The sequence below is a fragment of the Hippopotamus amphibius genome, chromosome 14, assembly GCF_030028045.1.
Source record: "Hippopotamus amphibius kiboko isolate mHipAmp2 chromosome 14, mHipAmp2.hap2, whole genome shotgun sequence".
NCBI classification, from domain to species: domain Eukaryota; kingdom Metazoa; phylum Chordata; class Mammalia; order Artiodactyla; family Hippopotamidae; genus Hippopotamus; species Hippopotamus amphibius.
This window is the reverse complement of record NC_080199.1, coordinates 57776917-57784769: the sequence shown is the minus strand read 5'-3', so window position 1 is coordinate 57784769 and position 7853 is coordinate 57776917. Positions and strand designations below refer to the sequence as shown.

Below are 7853 nucleotides of genomic sequence, written 5' to 3'. Positions count from 1 at the left end.
AACTTCTTGTTCCCATGCTATACTCTGTACTGAGCTGGCATTTGGTTCCAGGTGCAGGTCAAGGTGTTTTTTATCATTTAAAACTCAAATGCACTAAGTGATCGGCGACCTAATTATGGGGAAATTACCTGTCTCCTTATGCGTGCTCACAACCACTAAACTCAAGAGCATTTCGGCTAACGGTCCTGCCTTCTCACTTGAAAGAATTTGGGGCAATCTGCTCCCAGAATGAGGAGTGGATTTTGGAATTCATGGTACATCTCACAGCCTAAATTTACCAGTCTTCAGAGGTAGAAAGCTTTTGTTATTTCTTTAGATGGATCGAATAGATTAGTTAGTTGTGGTCAAATCAGTTTAAAGTGTTTCTCTACACACCCCACCCTTTCCCAGTCCTGTATTTTTAAGGAAGTTAATGTTTGACTAGTTTATGGCAGTGCTGCAAATTGAAAAAAAGCACTTGTGTTAAGGAGCATTCCCTTTTTAGGAAGAAAAACTGAACCTTTATAATTATGCTATTAATTCTCAGTTCAACTAATAATACATGAAAATGGATTTCTCAGTAGAACATTTTACTGTTATTTAGTGTTTAGCTAGTATGAAAAGCTACGGCTTATAGCATTTTAATCCTAGCTGTTCCTCTAAACTTTTAAGTGGGTCAGAAACACTTTATCTCTTGTGTTGTTAGTCTTTCTATTGTTTATCTTTTAAATTAACATACATTAAGATTGCTCCAAGCCTGCATTCTTATTTTTAAATGTTGGCTTCTTGTAAATGTATTTGTTTTTACAAAGACAAGTCTGCCCCCTTTGGTGCTCATGCAGAAGTTATGGCTTTGTTCCATTCTTCCATCCTACCAAGAAAGCAAGCACTTGGGAAGCTGCTGAATGGAAACCCTAAAGGCAACTTTTTAAGCAAAACAAAACTTTAAAATTATTTTGGAAGACTTTGACTCATAGCCATTTTACAGGTTGGCTGTCAAGAGTTCATTTTGGCTATGAGAGTTTTTCTGCTCCTCCTGCAAGTTCTAGAGCTTCCTTTCAAGTGAAAATTTCAAATATCTAAGCTTTCAACTTAACAAAAAAGCACATGAATTCCATATCACAACAAATGGCTTTTAAGAAGATTGTAAATTGAGTGACAGAAGAGAAGTCACTTAAAGGGACTCCCACTAGAGAACACACGGCAGCACCCAAATAAATCCATTTTAATTTTCACTTTATTTCAGTTCTGTTTCAAAGCTGTGGTATCATGAGTGGAGAGAGAAGCAGCTCATAGAAGAGCCTGAGTTCAAAGGAACTGAAATTTAGCATGGAATGTAAAATTGAGGACTTTTGCTTCTAAAAGAATGGTTGTAGAAATACCCAGGTTGACAGATGTGGGCTGGGTGCTACAGCAGAATTAGTAGTCTGGGGTGACCCTGCATGTACTGATTGGCAAGTAGCCACGAAGTAATGCTCTTTACAAGAGAAAAGCTTGTACCTGACAAGCTATTAGAAACGTGCATTTCTCTTAAAACTCTTTTCCTGTCCTTCTGCTCTAGAAGAGACATTATAAACTGCTAATGAAATCTGACTTTTCTGTTGAGAGACTGGATTCCCCCAGGACTGAAATGAAGCACCCTTTAGCCCTCTCACATCCAGGGGCCCCACTGGGTTCCCTGCAGAGGGATCTCTGGCAGCACCTTGATGAGACTGCACAATGGGTCAGTATTCTCTGCTGTCATTCTTCGCACTGGGGCTCTGGCTGCTAGAGGGGAAAACAGTCACACGCAGGGAAATGGCATAAGTTAAAATTAAGCAAGCCTGGTGGGGTGGTAATGACTTTCCCAGAATCCAAGTCTTTGCCTTCAGGATATGTGAAGCTAGAAAACAATGTCATTCATTCAACATTTATAGAGAACACACAAAGTACAGGGTACTGGGCTCAGTACTGGAGGGCGTGCAAAAGTATGCAAAACACAACCCAGCCCGGAGGAGTCTTGCCAGGAAGGGTATTTCAAGTATCAACCAGACCTTATGACCCTTTAAGACATTCTTGAGTGAATAAAAATACATTCATAATTTAAAATAAGCACGGAAAAGAATACCGCTAGGACGGTAAGTCTTAGGAGAAAGGGCATGTAAATGTGCTGGAAAATTTTATTTCTATGGTATACAACGTAGCTTGAATGAATGAGAGAGCAGAGGTTTAAAGGGCCAAGAGTGGCGCCAGGCTGGCCCGTTCTTAGAGAAGCCAGACCTCAAAGAACCACTACGCCGACGCCTGCACAGTTAGCTGAATCCGAACAAAGAGGAAGCCGGCACTTCTACCTGGGAAGTGGACGACTGGAGGAAAAGTGGCCTCCGAGGAGGAAAAAAGGCAACATTCCGCCCGGAGTGGAAGCCCCCACAACCCTCGACCGTGCCTGCGGACCGTGCCTGCGGACCGCACCCTTGACCGAGCTCCCCCTCGCTCCCCCGCCCGGCTTCCTCTACCCAGTGGAGGCGGCGGGCCGCCCTCGGCCGGGTTCCGCCGCCTGCTCCACGCCTGCAGCCCTTGCACGCGCCGGCCCCAGCCGGTCAGCGGCCACGTGCGCCCGGGTTCCCCGCTCGGCCCCTCAGCCGGCCCGGCGCCTCCAAGGTTTTAGTGGCAACGCTGGGGGCTGGATCCCTGTCCCCCGCGCCCGGCCGGGAAGTCCGGACAGCGGCGGCGGTGGCCGGAGCGAGCGGCTCGGCCCCTCCCTGGGGGGGGCGGGTAGCGCGACCGTGGGCTGCGGGCGCCGCCTCTGCTGCATCGCTGGCTGCGCGTTCCGCCCGGCTCAGCCCCGCTCGGATCCGGAGCCCGCGCGCGCCGCGCTGCCTTCCCCTCCTCCCCCGCCGCCGCCCCGCGGGCAGCTCCCGCGGGCGAGACGCGCGTTCGATCCTCCTTTCCCCCCGTTTACGGATTTCCGAGGGCGAAGAATTTTGCCTCGGTCCCTACGAGCATCTCTCGGCCTCTCTCCCTCCCCCTCCCCTCGCGACTCCGCTCCCCGTGGGCGCGCGCGCGCACACGCTCACACACACACTCACACTCGCCGGCGCGCGTGCGCACGGCCGCGCGCCTCGAGCCGCGGAGTCTCCAGCGCCGCTCAGCAGACCCCGCTCTCTCCGGCGCCGCTACTCACACAGGCTTCCAGCCGCCACCGAGCGTCCTCTGTCTGCGGCAGCGGCGGCCGAGGCGGCGGTGGGAAAGGCAGCTGCAGCCCGGCCCGGTCTCAGAGCCCCGTGCCCTGGACGGAGTCCGGGGAGAAGCGGGGAAGGAGGACGCGGAGGCGAGGAGGAGCCGCGCCGCGCCCGGCTCCGCGCGGCGGGCTGCCTCCGCGAGCGGTACCGCGGCCCCAGGTGAGCAGCTCCGGGGCCCGCAGCATCCCTGGGGCGTCCCGGCTCGGAGCGGGGCTTCCGCGGGCCCGCCCCCACCGCGGCACCAGGACAGAGGCTCGGAGGGGAGTGGGTTCGGGGGGAGGGGAACGGAGCTAGAGGTGAGGCCGGTAGGGAGGGGTGCAGGGGAGCGTGGGGGCTTCGGCGCACGCCCCGCGCCCTTACCTTCCCCACGCCAGCTCCAGCTGGGTCACTTTTACGAGCCCGTGGGTGCCTGGCGCCCCAGACAGCTGTTTTCAGCTCTTCTGGCAGCCGCCGGCCAGTGCTGGCTCCGAGCTCCGCGCCCGCCGCCCACCTCCCGTGCACCTTGGACAGCGCACCCCGCTGCCCGCCGCCCCCTGCACCGCACCCGGGTCCAGGTCCTGCTCCCGCAGCAGCCCCCCCCCCCACCCCCCGCGCTGCTCTCCTCTTTCCAGGTTGTCACCCTGCAGCCCTGCATCCCTTCTCCTCCCAGCCTCGGCGGACTCCGCTGGGTGCGCGCTGGAAACTTTCCTCCGCGCCTTATCTGCGCGAGGTACTATTGTTGTTATTTGTGACTGTCCCCTTACTGGGGGAACTCAGACGCCGTGGACGAGTCTTCCTCGGCGGGATCACGTCTTGCCCGGCCCAGCCCGAGCCAGAGGCGCTGGGCAGCTGGATTTGGCGCCGAGCCCACGCCTCGGGAGCTGGCCGCTTGCCGCCTCCCCGCCTCTCCGGACTCCACACGTGCGCGCCTCCCACGGACGCCGCCCCTCCCCGACCACCCCATGTCCTCCCCCTGCACGGCCACGGCCACCCCATAGGTTGGACACCCGGGGCTTGCGGGTCCTGATTGGCTGAAGGCGTAACCCCGCCTCCTTTCCGGAGGGGGTGGTTCTGGAGTGTGGTCGCTGTCCTCCCGCGGCGCGCACATGGGGAAAGTGGGGTCGACGGGTCGGGAAACCCGCCGTGTTGGATCCCCGCGTCCCATTGTCTGTCGCTACACGCCCACCGGCCTTCCTCCAGATACACTGCTGCTTTGCTCCTTTTCTGTCTTTTTCTCAACATTTCGATGCTATGACACTTAAAAAAAGCTAGCTTGTAACCTTACTTTTATTAATATTGTATTTGTTCAGAGATTTTTAAGGCAGATGTAGAAGTCAGAGGGAAACAAGTGCTTACGGGGAGGGTCGTGGCCAGCTGGGCTGCAGATTTGAGGCCGTAGTTTGGAGACAGTAATGGGCGCCTAAGGGATACGAAGAAGGTGGGAAGGAAATTGTTTCTTGGTGAGGGCCAGACACAGGTGAGCAAGCTTGGGCAGCTGAGGGAGTAAGTGGGTCGTGTGTGGGGTGAGATGTGAAGGAGGAACCCGGCTGGGCGCTCCCGGGAGCGTTCTGCTGAAGGTGGCTCTGTCGGGAAAAGTGGTGATTTTTGACTAGTATTCAGTTCATTAGTTAACACACTTTGTTTCTGCTTTGCTAACGTTGCCCTTTTGATAGGAGATTTTATAGTAATAATGTCAGTCCACGTAATGGGTTTTGCTTCTTTCAGTTTCTTGCAATGTATAGATTTACAAGTGGTAATGAATTTGAAAAAGTGAATTTCATGGTGCTCTTTGAGAGGGATGCACTAAATAGTTAAAGTGCTTTGGAAATATTGTGAAGGAAGACGGATGAGCATTGCATAAAATCCAAAGACTGTTCTGGCGTTATTTAGGGTCTTTGCAGAAATATATGTGTGTGCATCAGTGATACTGATTTCTCTTCATTTCAAAGCATGATTGCCTGTGGCACTTTCAAGCTTTAATTCCTTCAGGCTGTTTTGATGTTGTGTCTGTACATCTAAGAATATTGTAATTCTTATCTTTAGACGCCTTGTCAATGGAAAACAAACAGCAACTGATGCAAGCTAATGTTGACAGCTTTATATTGAGTACACTGTGCCTTATTTTATTTGTAAGCTAGTGAAATATGCAAGAGTAACATAGCATGACTGTTATTCCCTAGGGACCAATATCAAAACAAAGTGGGGAATCACATGAGGCTATTCCAGGGAGAACAATTCAATTATTTTTAAAAATGAAGGTATGTTAAGAGTCTTGGGTGTAAAGAAAAACAGAATTTTTCCATTTGAATTGTATCTTTGTACACAGTGGTAGCAGATGATACGAAGTAAAACAACATATTAAATATGTTCTGTGATTCCAAAGTAGATAGTAAAGGCTTTCCATTTATTATTTTTATACAAGTAGAATTGCTTTTCTGACTGGAGAACTTTGTGTTCAAGGGACAGAATTTGATACATCTGGCAAATTGGAAATGATTGCTATTGTTGAGAAAATAATTCTATGTTTTCATGTCACTAGGTTATGCTTTGATTTGCTCTCAAGGATTTAGTTTCTAGTTATTGGCCTATCAAATTTAGGTGGGTTTGGAGGTAGGTAGGACAAGCATGTATATAGTCACACACATGTATATGCAAAATATATGTATGTATGTCAGCACACAGCTATATATTTATACACATAATTATGGGGTACATTCAGTGTGTTTATTTATATATACATGTTATTGTCACCCTTAGAATTTTTTCTCATTTCTTCTTGTCCAAAAGGTGGCCCTGTTTTAAACCATAGAAAGCATTATCACCAGTAGAATTGGCCAATAGATCACGGAAACAGACAATAGTATTTTGTTGCTTGGCAACCACCTACTGTGAATGAAAAACAAAGCAGTGACAGCTGCTTCCACATCCTGATACTCATACTGTAGCTCGAGCATTGCAACCCTACAAATGACACAGATCTCCCAAGTTTCATTTGAGGAAGGTGAAGCTGTTTCTGTTGGGGGATGTTTTTAAAAAGAACACTTGAAAATTTTATTATAATAAGAATTATATTGTTATTGTGGGATGAAATGAAGCATCTAATTTCAATTGCCCTCTTAAGCCTGGTATAAACTGAAAAGTGCAAGACTGAGAGGATTGTTTAGACCCTTCTCATTTTCCCCTTAATAACCCTTAAACACCGCAAGCACATTTTCTGCTGTTGTCAGATGCTCTTAGGATTTTACAAAAACTTGAGTTCTCTATGATACCTAAATAGGTGACTGGATTTTACTGCCAGGAGGCAGTCAGACACTGATGCTCTGGCCTAGCTCTTTAGTTTTAGGGGACACTGAGGCACAGTGAGATGTTGTGACTTGAGCCTGGTGACAGAGCCCTCTCTAGGATGTCTTGCTTTGGGAGACACTTGAAAAATTTTCCCTCTTTTCCTCCCCCAAATCACTCTTTCTTTGTTCTTTATTTACATAGAATTTGTAACCATGATTTTTATCCTGATAAAGATACTTAGAAAATATAGTAGTATTTGGGAGCCAAAATTCAGTGTTGACACCAGGCTGCTTTATGGTTTTAGGTGCATTGTGTACTGTATGTTCAGCCTTCAATCTCGGAAAGTCCTATGACTCCTACCTCTTTCCTCAAACTGGGGAAGCCCAGTCCCTTGCTTTGGCAATTGTTTACATCTTTGGACAATATTTAATGCTCTGTTATTCTCTATATGAGTTTTAAATGGGGGTGAGATTGAGGATTGTGTTAGTCAGCTTGTATACCTGCAAGAGTTTAACCATTACAGCTAATTAATCACTTGTGGTCTGTCTGCAATGTGATACACCGTACTGTTGGCTTAGTGATCTGGGCTCAAAAAAAAAAAAAAAAGACACCAAGCAAACAAACAAAAAAAACCATACAAATAAACTTATTTACAAAACAGAAACAGATTCATAGACTTAGAAAATGAATTTATGGTTACCAGGGGTGAGGGGTCGGTGGAGGTGGGGATAGATTGGGAGCTTGGGGTTAACATGTACACACTACTATATTTGAAACAGATAACCAAGAAGGACCTGCTGTATTGCACAGGGAACACTGCTCAATATTTTGTAACAACCTAAATGGGAAAAGAATTTGAAAAAGAATAGACATATGTATATGTATAACTGAATCACTTTGCTGTACACCTGAAACTAACACAACATTGTTAATCAGCTATGCTCCAATATAAAATAAAAATTAAAAAAAAATAGAATACATGGGACAGACTGTGTAGCAGCATAATCTTCATTTCAGTCTTTTATCAAAGCGGTCTTCCCAGAGGTATTACCTGAAGCCTGCTCCTGGAGGACAAGTCGTCTGAGAGATGCAATAGCGCAGATTTTCTGAACTTTGAAATGATAGTGAATGAGCATTGGATGATGAACTTGGATCACATGTGCATAATTAAAGCTTTTTTGTAAACTTAGGCAGCGTATTGCATGTGTGATACACTCTGAGGTTTCTCATGCTATTTTAAAGAATCTGTATTCTGTTATTTATTATTTATGACAGGCAGGCATTTAACTTTAATACAGCTTAACTGGTAGAAAAACTTGGATTGGACTGAGTTGGTGAAGCAATGTAGTGACAGTGTTAAGTGCCTCTGAAGAGCCATTTTCACCAGAA

The 7853-nt window shown here is 47.9% G+C and overlaps 1 protein-coding gene across 1 annotated transcript in view; it reads left to right on the top strand.

The window, feature by feature from the left end:
* The first annotated feature begins 3098 nt into the window (after positions 1–3098).
* ENOX1 (ecto-NOX disulfide-thiol exchanger 1) overlaps positions 3099–7853 on the top strand; it is a 562092-nt gene continuing 557337 nt past the window's right edge. The window contains exon 1 of the mRNA XM_057707750.1: positions 3099–3359. The gene's annotated coding sequence lies outside the window, so the exon portion shown is untranslated. The remainder of the gene's footprint in view (positions 3360–7853) is intronic.